Here is a 15,066-nt window from a genome sequence, read left to right on the forward strand (position 1 = left end):
ACAATTAGCACTTTCTGCCTGCAAGTGGGCTTCACTACACTCCTCGCCAACAATGTCTTCCCAGGATTTTAAGTAGTATGAGCCTCTGTGCATAGTCCAGTTTGGGGGAATATCTAGTGAGGAGTGGGGCATAGCCAGAAGGGAGGGGTGCGACTTCAAACCCCAGAGTTACAAAAAAAGACATTTGGAACAAACTACAAGGATGGTGAGAAGGCCCCCTTGCTGGTCCCTAATACTGCCAGGAATAGACACCCACTTCTGCTTCCTCCCCCCCAAAATGGAATGAATTGACAAAGGTCCTGTGTGCATTCTCCCATGGTATACACACACATTAACGCACACATGCATTCTATACACAAGTCCTTTGTTAGGCTTTGAAGCAGGAAGTGGGAAATTAAAAAAGAGAGCTTCCTGCCCTCCGTTGAAGGAGCCAGCCCTGAGTGATACAGACCAGAGTCCCTTTCACGGAATCTTCGAGTTCATCCTAGATGCAAAGCAGAAAACTTCCAGGGCTCAATGCAGGAGACAGTTTGCCTACTGGATGCTCAATAAACCCCACAGTTGCTCTGAAGGTGCCATGGGTCTGTGTGTGTTTTCGTGAGGAAACCAACAGAAAAGGCTCCAGTCACCTACTCTTGCTATGTGTGGACAGGCAGCCACGTGGAAAGACAGATTCATTTTTCTCCTTCATACTTTTTTGTCGGTTCAGGGGATTTTTGGTGTTTATTGGGTTTTTGGTTTGTTTCTTGCTGTTGTTGTTGTTGTTGTTGAGGGGATCCCCTGACTACCAGGGAGACGTGGACTTGGTGGGGATGTGCATGTAGGCGTTTTGTGTCTCACAACTCCAAGCTGGCTACAACAGAAAGGTCAGACACACTTGACCCTCTTTCCTCAGAGAGCAGGACATGTATAAGGATGGAGAAGCCATAACTTATCAAAGGACATTCCAGAAGGAGCCCTGCAAGGTGGCAGGGGTGGTGGGGACAAGGATGTCCATTGACCTGGGGACCTGAGGCCAAGAGGAACAATAAGGGAAGAAGAAAACAGATTGCTCTTGTAGGAAACTACAAGTTACTAGTATAAGAGAGTTCGCTACCCTTCCTCTTCCTCTTCTTCCTCCTCTTCTTCCTCCTCCTCCTCCCTCCCTGCCCCCCTCTCTCTGTGTGAGACCTTTGAGTGTGTACATGAGTGTATGTGAGAGAGTGACTACGTGTGTGTATGTCTGAATGTGTGTATGAGTGATTGTGTTAGTATGTGTGTGAATGATTGTATGTCTGAGTGTGTGAAATGTGAATATATGAGTGTGAATGTGTATAGCAGTGTGTGTGAGAGTGCATGTGAGTGCGAGCATATGCCGGTGTGGGAATGTATGTGTGTGTTGTGGGGGTTGCAGACTGATGTGATTTCGATTCCGGCACGTCCAGCACAAGGTCTGTCGAGTAGCCTCATCTTCGTAGAATAAATCTCTCATCTTCAAAGACCTGAGTGGATCCTGGGAAACCTGCTTGAGGTTCTTGCCCAGATGAAATAGAGTGAGCCAGGACAGCTGTGCCTGATGTTTCCTGAGGAAAACAAATAAGCCTGTGCCTGGCTTAGCCTTGTCTGGGAGAGCAACATTCTGGTGGGAGCCTCCACTGCCAGACCCCACTCAGCTTCTTTGCTTCCACACCACTTCCTCAGCCCTAGCTGCGACCCCCTTCAAATCAATTGGGTGGACGGTTGAGAATAAATTGTTGCGGTGAGGTGGAATTTTTTTTGTCCTTTGTTTTGTTTTGTTCTTTGTTTTTGCCCAGACTCCATCCCGGTGGCCTTTTCACACTTAGCCTATTGTCCACTGCCCAATGACACCAACCTGGACTTGATCCCAAAAGCAAAGCCTGCTAATTTCTAGATAACTGTTGAGTACTGGGAAACCATGGGACTCAGGGTGTCCGCAGAGCTCAACAAGCCAGCTCCCTTTTTCTGCTCTTGGGGGCTGGCAGGAGTTAAAATGCAGGCCGAATCCCTCCACTCCACACCTGCAGAGGGGACAGTAAGCCTAATCTGCCCCCAATGGCTGCCTATACAGGGGCCTCATTCACAATTCACTGCCTTCTAAGGGGCACTGCCTCTCATGAACCGTTCTTTCAGGAGCCTTTAATCTAAGAAGCTACTGCTAACAGCAAGCTATCCTAATCTGGTGGATAGGCCTCAGCTTCTCTCCCTCAGCACATTTTTAAGGAATGGTGTCCCTCCCCCCCCCAGCTTTTTTTTTTATCATCATCAAAATATATTCACAAAACACCCACATCTCTGTCCACACTATAAATCAGGGTGGGGAACCTCTGGCTCGCAGCCCAGATCTGGCCCTCAGCTTGATTCATCTGCCATGTGGGGGATACTGTATTGGCCGCCACAGCTGCAAGCTGAAGAAGAATGCCTCCCTCCCGACAGCCCCCACCCCCACCCTGCTGGGGCCTTCCCACTCCAAATAGAACCTCAAAAATAGCCAGGCTCCAGTGTGTGTGACTCTGTGTGTGTGTGACTCCGTGTGTGTGTGTGTGTGTGTGTGTGTGTGTGTGTGTGTGTGTGTGTGTAGGGGGGAGCACCTCCTGCAAGGTCTTCACTTGCTATTAAACAGGAAATGGCATGACAAAGCCGATGAGGTGATTTTCACATTGAGTGAACTCGATATTTCGTGGCCACTTTGCTAATTTTCAGGAGTAGCCAACATTTTCTTCTCTAACCTTCTTTGCACTAAGACCTCATGTTTCCCTCTACAGGGGAAGGAAGGCAGGCGAGTGAGTAGCACAGCTGGGAGGCAAACAAGTTCCCACACAGCTTACAGCAGAGCCACTGTAACCATTCTGCCCCACGGGTGTCCTTGGAGGAGTCTGCCTCCAAGATGAGGCTTTAGTTTTTTGATTTTTGGTTTTCTGTTTTGGTGTTGTTGATCTTTACTAATTTATTATCTATCTCTCTACTTGCTGATTTCAGATAGAGTCTCATTATGCAGCTCCAGCCTGACTGGTACTTATGACAATTGTCAGGCTAGCCTTGAGTTCCCAGTAATTCTCCTTCCTCAGCTGTACTGAGATGACCACCACGTCGGCCACCACACCTGACCTAGAAATTGGGCCCCAGTAAATTAATTCTCACAACTTGTGCTCTAAAGAATCAATTTAAAAGAGAAGTCCATGGCTAGAGGATAGAAAGTGTGTTACTTATTTAGTTAGAATACAGCTGAGACAAGGTCTCACCCTGATACTCAGGCCATCCTGAATCTCACCAGGAGAACAGACTGGCCTTGAACTTGAAGTGATCTCTCTGATTCTGCCTCCTAGGCTGGGATTTTAGACATATAGCAACTTGCCTAGCAACAGAGTAACTTAAAGTTTAAAAACAGTGAAATTCTTCTGACGTTCAAAACACTTTCTTATTTGTCTATATATGCCTTACTAATTCAGGGAAATGAAAGGAACACACACACACACACACACACACACACACACACACACACAAAGGACTGGGATCTCAGAGATACAGAGATCATGGGAGCCCCCAGGTCTCATCCACCAAGTGACCTCTTCAAATCTTCCTACAGCACTTTGTTGCCTCAGCTCCTAGAAAACCAAGTTGGGTTGGTGGCTCTGAGTGGGTCAGATGAAACCCAGAAACTATATCCCAATAAAATTGTCTGTTCAAAAAAAAAACAAAAACAAAAACAAAAACAAAAACAAAAAAAAACCGGGATGTGTTCATCTGTCTGTCTTTTTTTTTTTTTAAGTGTGGGTATGTAGTATAAAATGAAATCTACAGATCTTAGCAGGCTCACAAATGCCCTTTGCTGACACTGCAAGGAAACAACCAACTGTTTGGGTTTAGGAAAAATTAGGGGGAACTCTAGACTGATCCAGGAAAGAAAGACAGCTGCTCAATGACAAAGCTTGGGGGGAGAGGGGCAGATTCCTATTTCTTAAGGCCAAGCGACTAGAGGTATAGAATAGAAGGAAAGCATGGTTGGGCTTCTGAGCCACCAGCACGGGTGTCTGCATCCAACAGCTGGTACTAACGGTCCTGGCAACACAATACTCCAAATGAGAACATCTTGTCCTCTCAAGATCCTTGGTGACTTAGGATTTGCTATGCTCATTATGAGAGGGTCCTGGCACCCTTCAACCCATTTGTACCTCTTCATCATTTCACCAAACACTTGTCATCTGGCAGGCACAGCTGCAGGCTCCTAAGAAACCATGGCCCTAGACCTCTGTGGAAGACCACACTGAAAGGCACCAAGTGGAAGAGGGCCTCGAGAACCATCATTCCTAGAAGTCACTGGACTTTACAAGACTGACCACAGGAAAACCCATGCCGCTGTCTTCACAGCTGTCTTGCTTGTTCCCCCTGGATGGCACTCCACAAGCCAGCAACTCAAAGGAGGCTGATTCTCCTCAGAGGGAAGTGTATAAAAACTACAGGAGTGTAAGGAAGTAAATCAAAATAGCAGCGCATCTTGCAGCCTGGTGACCTATTTCCTGAATTGGATGCTGGAATCTCCTTCTCATAGAACAGCCAATTGTGATGTGTTAGTATTTTCATGCTGTGCAGCCCTCTGGCATAGAGGCGCTGCCCCATTCCTTCCCAAGGAAATTCCACTGCAGGCAATGTTATGATTAGTGGACTAATAACACTTGTCGTTGGAATACTCCAGACAAAGCTCTAGTGTGGACTGGCCTCCAAGTCCCTTAATCACCTATTTCATCATCTCGACACTGAAGCCCTGGCAATGGGGATGGGCTTGTGGATCCCAATAATTAACCAAAGGGACAGCTGCTCCTTTGCATGGGGATCTCCCTTCCTTCCATTCATAATTCCAACCCAATCTGGGGTGTTAACTAGTGTGGTTACATTGGCCAATACTGAATGGCCACTTAGGGTTTGGGGGCTGCTGCAGGCTAGCTGTGAGGCAAGTCACTTGCTGGTTCACACATGACATTCATGCACGCACAGTTTCTTGTGATTAGCTTGCTGGCATTCTGGACCAGGGCCAGAGGAGGAGCCAGGAAATGCATGAGTCAGCCTGAAAGATGATTGGGAGCACCGCTGATTCCCAACTACAATGGTGTGCAGATTTATATTTCCCCTTGACGTTGTAAAGGGGGATGTGGAGGAAGAGGTGCACAAACTCCATACATACCAAAGTATGTAGGAAGCCAGTTTGGGTGTATGTGAAATCAAGAGGAGAAGGGGGAGGGGGGAAACAAGAGATGATTTTTTTTTCTGGTCCCTTTTGATTGAGTTTCAAACCAAATGGGAGTTAATTAGCTGAAGGCAGGTTCTTATAGGTTCTGAAGGAACTTAACTTACAAACGAAGAGTAGAAGAGAGTGAAGCTGACATGATCAGAAGGTGAGAACAAGAGCTTCCGGGGACTTACTGTTTTCTCACAACTTCTGTTTATCACCAGGCCAATGGACCTGACCTCCTTTGTAATCCTGAGAGTCCTCAGAGCTCTTTGGCCACACCTTTGAGGAAAGAAATAAACATATAAGGAGAGCACTGTGATGAAGGGAAAAGCGCAGAATGGGAACAAGATGGTATATGAGCGAGAAAGAAAGATTGACTGTGAAGGAGAAAGGCCAATTATTGTTGGGAATGGGTTTCCTAATGGCAATGCCTGGGAGTCCTCAGCTGAAGCACCGGAGCTCAGGAGCTCCTGTAAGGGACCTTAGGGAGAAGCTCATCTCTGATGTACAGAACTGGATTGTGTGAAGCATTTCAGCAGTCCTCTTGGAAACAACACCCAAAGCACACAATTCTCCATGAGTTCCTTCCCACAGATGTTCTGCTCCAACCCCAGGTTCCTTACAGACATGTATTGGTCACAGGGTTCAAACAAGCTCTTTCCCAGGATGAGATGGCTCCCCCTGCCTGGAGTCAAGTGGGAAAATCTTAGGTTTCTAGCCCCACTGGGCCCAGGCACCAAGAGAGAAGAGTTGCATGTGCTCCCTTCTCCACCCATTTGGGAAGGACAAACTGTGCAGTGACCAGAAAGCTCCTGGAGCAAAGGCCCAAACATTCTCTGGGAAAGTCCCACCCAATCCTGTTCCCACTGACCTTTCCAAAATTCGTTTGGCTTTGTTTTGGGCTCCACAAGTTATGAAAGTTAGCTTCCAAGGGATCTGGAGAGAGGCATTCCCAGTGTGGGACTTAGAATCCTTCATTTCCACTCAAGTACCATAGTAGAGTTTAAGGCTGTTTCTCCCTCATATTTAGACAATGACGCAAAACCTGTTGATTTGTTTAGATATAATTGTCCCTCAGCAGGACAGATGGTTTCCGACAGAATGGAATAATTAGGAAATTTAAAAGAAATAATTATGTGGAAAATACAATTGGAGTCAAGGAAGCTTAATAATCTATATGAAGAATTCAGGTTAAAACTGCATGAAAATTGTCATTATGGATTTATTGCCTTGCTATTCTCAAGTAAGATAACTCCATCAAGAAGTCATGTTGTATATTATCCTATTAAAGACAAACTTAAAAAATGTATTCATGGGAACTGTGACACAAAATGTTCAGTTTTTGAATTTCTTCCTGTGGAAACTAAAGTTGCTGGTGAAAAAATTATGTGAAGCAATGACTTCATTGCACCAAATCGTTTTTTAAGAAATAACACAGTAGGCTGTGGGAAAGCTATTTTATTAAATTATTTTGTTATTGTTATTGTTTTCCAACTTTGAGCTGCTTTTTGGTGCTTTGAAGCTCAGAGTCCAAAAGATGGGTTTTTGTTTTGTTTTGTTTTGTTTTGTTTTGTTTTAAAACAGATCTTTCTTTAAATGAAAGTGTTCAGGCTCTGGAGGTGGAAGTCTGTGGTAGAGTGCTCGTCTGCTATGTGTGAGGTCCTGGGTACCATTTCCAGAACCACATAAATAAATAAACAAATAAATGTTTCATGCTTAATACTCTTTTGCTCTCACAAATGAAGGGAAGATCTTGCCTGAGACACTTAATCGTGAGCCAGTTGACTCTTCCAGCAAACAAGAGACCTAAGTGTAGGGAAGAAGTAAATTGGCCTTCCTTTCCTCTGCTTTACTTCCTGCCTCTACCTCCCAAGGACACTTGTCCACACAGTGTACTTCTTACCTTACCCAACACCCCGTGCCACTGACTCACTTTCAATTCCATGATCTGATAAGGACTATACAGCAGGAGTTTGGCCTAGCATGTTGATGGAGTACTTGAGTCAGAACGACAATGTGTAATTCTTTAACATTATCCTTCTAAGCTGAATACATACATCTCAGGACCCATAAATTTTATTCCTTGGTAAACCCAATGGAAAAGCGTGCCTGCCTGTCCAAGAAATAAAGACAGAAATGCTCCTCACAGCATTAGTCAGAAAAGCCATGACTGAAAATAACCCAAAAGTTGTATCAAAACCAGAAAGGGTGATAAAACAAAACACAAAACATCCAATGGAAGACGGTACAGAAGCAAGAAGAATGGGGACCAGCTACAAATAATCTCATAGATTAAGTTTACAAGAATGGTGTTGAGGGAAAAAAAGGCAGCCAACAACAGAGCATAGCTTATATGATTCCATTTGTACAAAGTTCAAATTTAGAGAAACAACTAATCTGTTAGAGGCAAGGCCAATGGTTACATCTGAAAGGGGAGTGACTATGAGGACAGTTGAGGAACGAAGTAGACTGATTTGTGTCTCCAAGAAAGATTATGTTCACATATTCGATATGAACTTGACCTTGTTTGATGAAGGATACTTTTAAAGACAGATTCTCCAGTCAGTCTTGAATACTATGTAGACTAAGCTGGCCTTGAACTCACAGAGATTCACCTGCCTCTACCTCCTGAGTACACAATTAAAGGTATGGTTCACCCCATCCGAGGAGACTTAATCCTATGTAATTCATTTATGGATCTCAAGATGAGATCGTCTTGGATCACCTGAGTAGGGCTCTTGGCTCAAACATTCAGTGTCTTTATAGGAGACAAGAAGGGACGGCATGGCAGAGGAAGAAGACAGAGGCAGAGATATTTAGAGTGATGTAGCCACAAGACAAGGCGTGCTGACAACCATGAGAGCTGCAGAGGTTTTCCCTAAAGTCCCAGAAGAAAGCGAAGTTAAAGTACGTCCTGCTGGGAAATTGATTCAATTGCTGGCCTCCAGAACCATGATGGAATCAACTAACTTTCTTTCTTCTTAGTAGTACACACGTGTGTGTATGTGTGTGTGTGTGTGTGTTGTGTGTGTGTGTGTGTGTGTGTGTGAGAGAGAGAGAGAGAGAGAGAGAGAGAGAGAGAGGAAGAGAGAGAGAGAGGGAGGGGGAGAGAGAGAGAGGGAGGGGGAGAGAGAGGATGCAAGTAGAGGTCAGAGAGCAAATTTTAAGAGTCAGATCTCCCTTTGTACTGTGAGTACCAAGGATGGAACTCCTCAGGCTTGTGAGGCGAGCACACACACACACACACACACACACACACACACACACACACACACTGAGTCGCCTGCCCATCTATTCTTTCGGTTTTGTCATTTTTTTAAGGGGTCGAATATTGTTAGACTAGTCTCAAACTCTTAGCAGGCCTTGATCCCCTCTCATGTTCTGGGATTATTGCTGTGTACCACACACCCAGCTTAATTCTATTGTTTCAAGCCACTAAATGATAGCCATTTTGCTGAAGTCACAGCTTATTATTATAGGAAAGTTAATCCTAGGTCTTATTCTGGTCATTTGTTTTGGTCATATGAGTAGTTGGTTTTTAAAATTCAACATCTTAGCCAAAAAACATGTTAAGCAAAATAGGCCAGATTAAAAGAGACAAATGTTGCTTGTTTTCTCTAATAGGAAAATCTAGATGTAAATATAAATAATATGGCAGGAAGGAGATTACTAAAGGAGGAGGAAGAACTTGTAGGAAGGGGAGAGAAAGGAATAGGAGACACAATATCATGGTTTTTTTTTTAACTATATACACATGTGATGTGAAGGCAGATGGGGACTGTGGGGAAGGGGGAAGAATGGGGCCATCAGTGGGGGAGGAACCAGGTAGCAGAGACATGAATAAAAGCAAGTTACCATGCATGAAAAGACCATAATGAAACCCATTCTTTGGTACACGAATTTCAAAGAGGAATGCACCGAGAGGGGCTTTCCATTTACAGTCTTCCCAGAGATGGGTAAACTAAAGACTCGCCTAAGAGGAAGGCACAGAGCTCAAGCCTGTATTGCCAACTGCTTGGGAGGCTGGGCAGGGGTCTCTCTTGAGCCAGGAGGCAGAAGCAAGCCTGGACTCATAAGGACACTTAATCTAAAGCAAAGCAAAGTTCGGATTGTCCGCCGATGATTCCCATTCCTTTTTCCATGTGTACTCTCCTTCAGTGAAAATCTATTTTAAAAGTCGATGATTCTCTAATCTATTTCTAAGTACTCACCACTTTGAATAAACAGAGGTTGGCTTTATGAGGATTTTTTTCTTTTTCCTTTGAATTATATGAGGTTCTGTTGTTTGTGTTTGAGCCTGTCTCTACAATAGGAGGCACCCCCACCCCAATTTTTTTAAAGACAGGATTTCAGGTAATATGGGGTGGGGTGAGAGAAGGGGTGGGGGTCTTGAACTCACACTGTAGCCAAGTGTAGCCTTAAATTCTTGATCCTTCTACTTCTCCCTCCAGTTTATCGAGATATAGAAGTGCCATCATGCTCAGTTTATGTGCCCACCAGGCAAACCATCTACCATCTGAGCTGTACCCTCAGCCTCAGCAACTCCTTGTTAACAAATCAAAAATAGAGCAAGCATACACACACACATACACACACATACACCACATACACACACCACACCACATGCACAACATCACCCCCACACACCCACACACACACACTCCACCACACACACACATATACACACATATACACACATGCATACACACAAACACACACACATACACACACAAACACCACTACACACACCACACCACATGCACAACATCACCCACACACATACTACAGACACACACACCACATACATACACACACACATATATACACAAACACCACATACACACAGCACACCACATACACCACACCACACACACACACTCCACCACACACACACCACACCACACCACATACATACACACACACCACAAACACAAATATTGCATCATACCATAAACACAACATCACACAAACACACATACACACACACATCCAAAACACACCATCCACACACACACCATACCACATACATACACACACACACTCACCACACACACACACTCACCATACACACACTCACCACACACACACTCACCACACACACACTCACCATACACACACTCACCCCCCCCACACACACACACTTTGGACTAGGAATACAGTTTAGCAGTAGAATGTTTGCTTAACATATTTGAGGCCCTAAATTTCACCTGAAGCCAGCCTTTCCAAACAACAGTACACTCCTCCCAGGCCTCCATCCCCCTCTAGTACAATGAAACCAAAATGCCAGAGCAATGTGCAAACATCCAGTGTACATGGACTTCTTTCTTTCTGAAGTAGGTAACAGAATACTGAAGAGACAGCACATGTCTGGACGTCTTAGGTTGGAAGTAAACATGTTCAATCAGAGAGGACCAACAGTGTGGCCAGCGCTGTACTTTTGCTCAAAGTGGACAAGTTTTGACCCACTTGAGATGAACACATTTTTTCCCAAACTCTACCTAACTTCATCTTATGTAACAATTCTATAGTGTGTTGGACCAAGAAGCCTTCCACAGTGTTGTTAAGAATGGGATTCAAAGACAGTTTCCTTGTCTTGAAGGCAGGAAAGGAACACACTTGGCAGCGTACAAACAATAAACCAGTGGAGGTTTCATATTTTTCCAAAAGAGTGAAATGCCTCCAAACTGAGCATGTTTTCCGTCTTCCACTCTCTCCAAGCCCCGGCAGATGATTCTCAGCACACACTCTCCTCTCGCTGGCTCTGAAGACGTTAGGCCCTTGCCAGAACTGTGGACTCAAGGTGAAAGCCAAGTGTAGACGGAAGTGGCTGCGCAGAGCAGGCCCCAATTCCCTCAGCAGGGATTACTGTGGAACGAAGCTGGCGGGGTGCAGATTGCAAACAGTCACAGGTGCAGAGAGGCCCAGGGTGGAAGCTCCAAGAAGGGGTTTTGGGAAAGGGTGGTTTCCCACCCTTGTTTGGGCAGCTCTCATGCAAGTCTTTTTCAAGGGGGCCATTGCTGCCCGAGGACAATGACCAAATGTGTAAATTCAAGGGGGCCTCATCTCTGAAGATGAGCATACAGGCCTACTCTTGCCTCCATGAGAAGGTTGGCCCTCCCTCACTGGTTTTGTCCTGGCACTGAGGACACAGAATGTGAGCATGGGACATTGAAAAAAGAAAGAAGAGAGTTTGGGCTTTAGTTTTCAACGCGGAGAGGACTTTGGAAGGCCCAAGGAGGAACGGATCAGGTGTGGTGATGTATGCCTGTGCTCCCAGTACTCTGAAGGTGGAGACAGGAGAATTACTGCCCATTTGAGGCCAACCCAGGCTACACAGTGAAACCTTGCCTTAGAACACCAAACAAATTAGTAAGTAAAATGAAATCAAATTAAAATAACACTAAAAAAAACTAAGAAAAGTGACAGCAGAGGCAAGATAACTCTGGCATTGATTTAGGCACTGACTTCCTTAAGAGGCTAAATTAGGTTCAAATTAATGAGTCCTCCAAGTCCTGTCCTATGCTGGACTCCCCGAACGTGTGTGTTTTCTTCTGAACAAATGTCTTGTCTTTCCCCTTTTTGAGTACAAGCAACAAAGACAGCAAGGGCTGGGCCTCCTATTTCTGTTGTCACCTTTGAGCTGTTGTCATCTACGTGCAGCTGTTAATATTTTAAAAAGAAGACACAAGAGGAAAAATGAAGGCAAGTGAAGACAGAAGTGAACGGCCGTGTGTTCCAAATTAAGTCACTCTTGGATGGCCAGAACGGGACTTCTTCAGCAAGATGAAAAGCTGTGCTAGAGGGAGAGAGAGAGGTCAGGGGAGGGAGGGAGGTGGAATAAGAGTGAAAAGTGAAAAAAAAATTAAAAAAAAAAACCCAAAACGCTCCTCTATAGGGTAGGGAAAGAAAAGCAATGCTGTGAAAGCAGATAATAAGTAACCAACTTGTCAAGATGTCAGAACATTAGGTAATGTGAAATGTTCATCCTGAAACCTGGACTCCAACATGTATTGCATATTTTCCCCCTAATTCGGTTTTGTCTGTGTGGCCTTCCAGCCAAATGTTCTAACTGAAAGCCCTTGAGGAAAGCCGGAACATGAGACAATGGCTCACAACTCCATTCTATCAGCATTCGCTGACTGCGGACTACGTGCTCTTTCTGCTCAGGGTTGTGCTGAAAGTGTACGAAGCAAAAGGCACAGGCAGGACATGAGAGAAGCTTACCAAGAGGCAAGTACAGAGTCCAGTGTAAAACAATGAAAACCATTTGATAGGACAATAAAAACAGAGGGCTGGTAAGATGACTTAGTGGGCAGAGACACTTGCATTCAAGCCTGGTGATCTGAAGTCAATTCTCAGATTGCGAGTAGTCAGTTGGATGCTGCAAACTGAACCCAAGCCTTCTGCATCAGCCACGAGCACTTTAACCACTGAGCAATCGCTCCAGTCCCTTGTTGCTGTTGGCTTTTTTTTTTTCTAATCATAAAAACTTTCTGATTGCCACCAAGGCTCACAATTACGAATCTCTGTCTAGGACTCAGTCTATCACTCAGATATTTGGTGCTTTGCTCTTTGTCAGATTTGTTCTCAATATTTTATACTCTTTAAGATTTATTTACCTGACTGTTATGTGTACTATGAGTGGTTGGGCTACGTTTATGTATGTGCCATCTGAGCATACCTGGCTCCTGTGGAAACCAGAGGAGCGTGTCCATTTCACTAGAACTGAAGTTACAGACAGTTATGAGCAATCATGTGAGTGCTGGGAGCAGAACCTGGGTCCTCTGCAAGAACAACAAGTACTGTTATGTATGGAACCATCTCTCCAGCCCCTGCCCCCTACCTCCCCAATCCCCAGTTTTTGAGACAAGGTTTCTCAGTGTAGCTCTTGTTGTCCTATAACTTACTCTGTAGACTAGGCTGGCCTTGAACTCAGAGATCCACTTGCCTCTGCCTCCTAAGTGCTGACATTAAAGTGTATGCAACCTCTGCCTAGCCTCTTATGTCTGTCTGACAGACTCTGTATGTAACCCTCTCCCAATCTGCCTAGAGTTAGGATTACAGACCCATACTATTGGCTCTTTCCTCCTTTGTTCTTCTTTAAAAAATTGTTTGTGTGTGTGTGTGTGTGTGTGTGTGTGTGTGTGTGTGTGTGTGTGTGTGTGTGATGAAAGGTCTTTCCTTAGAGGCCCACAAGAAATTTTCCTTTAGCTTTAATTGCTATGTACTAGGTCATATACCCATTCCCGAACTGAACCTTGAAACCAGATAGATCTGAAATATCCCAGGGGCATAAAATTACCAAGACTGACTCAGGCCAATTAGACTCCATCTTCAGGAGCTGGAAGTAATAGCCAAAACTAATTTGCTAAACAATGTTCAAGGGGTAGAAAGGATGGAAAGTTGTTGGACCACAATGGCCACCATCGTATGCATAGTGTAGCTGAGTTCCTTAACTTTAGAGATAATGAAAAAATAGCCCTGCTACGAGCAATTGGCCTCTACCTGAGAGCCAGCTGAAGTTCAGGTCTACCCCAGTGACCTCTTTGAAACTATAGTCATATCCGGAGTACCAGGAATGCCACTGCCTGGAAAAACAGGCTTCTTTTCTAAAACGGGCTTTCCCTTCTGGCCAGACTGCTTGGTCCATAACTTCAGTTGATAGGATCTTTGGGAGAGGTTTCCTTGGCCTTTTGTTTGAATGTTGTGCCCCCTTTATGATCCTATACATGAATAGGAAACCAGCCCTTTCCAGCTATGTCAGGACCCTGATTAATGCCTCAGTAGCAAGCATGACCCAGGCCATAGGGAACTGGGTTCCTTCCTTTCCCAGAAGGAAACTAACCCACTCTCCCTTTGTTTGAAGGTGCTGCACTAAAAAACACCAGCATCAAGTTCAGAGGGAGGTGGGGGTCGGGGACAATAATCTGCTCTCTTCTCTGCTCGTTTTGTTAACTTGAAAATAAGTCAACCTTAAGAAGGGAAGATTCATCCAAGACAATGTGCATAGCCGTGGGTAAGGCTGCAGAACTCAGTCACAGGCAAGACTGCAGCACTCATTGTGACCCATATTTCTTGGGGGTTACAACCAAGGGAAGACCTGTGGGCCTCAGGGTGAGACTCTCATCATCCACTTCTTCCTTGACCTGTTTTTAATTTTCCAAATCCCTGCACCTTCTGTAGAATAGTTTCAGTTCCTTGTCTGCCCTCTGCCTTGTCTTTCCTGGGCATGGTGACTTGCTCTTTCTCCCCTGGCCTGTCTGGCTAACTGCCTAGTCATCCCAATAGACAGGACGGTGCCCTTTACATCTCTGCTTTGGGTCCATTTTCACTACTTTTCTGAAGTTCACATCAACGACTTAAAAAACCCTTTGGTAAATGGAGATATAGAAGCTAGATAGGACTGTGGTCACTTTGGCCCTCATTTTTCTTGTTGCTTACAGAGTAGGAAAATTCAGTGCTGTTTTTGGATTTGACCCAATACCTTTTCTGTCCAGAATGCCAATAATTCATTCTCCAAGTGACTTGTTTGGCTCCACTGACCATATCATATACCATACATTACAGATAATTTATCACAGTCATTGGCAAAGCTGACCACTGCCCAAACTCCACTCATGGGCCCATGTCAATACTCCAGAGGCAAACATTCGTTCACATTAGGGAGACGTGGTGGGACTGGTAAACCAACCTCTGTTATTTGAGGTGAAGGAGTGGAAGCAAAGAGACTTCCAGGGCTCTTGGATTAGTATCAGTACAATTGCTTTTGGACTGCAAATACTTTTTAAAAATTGCATTTTCAACATGACTTAGAATTTGTTTTTCAAGTCATGTGAACTGTT

Source organism: Rattus norvegicus, chromosome X (genome assembly GCF_021556685.1).
Source record: "Rattus norvegicus strain SHRSP/BbbUtx chromosome X, alternate assembly SHRSP_T2T, whole genome shotgun sequence".
NCBI lineage: Eukaryota > Metazoa > Chordata > Mammalia > Rodentia > Muridae > Rattus > Rattus norvegicus.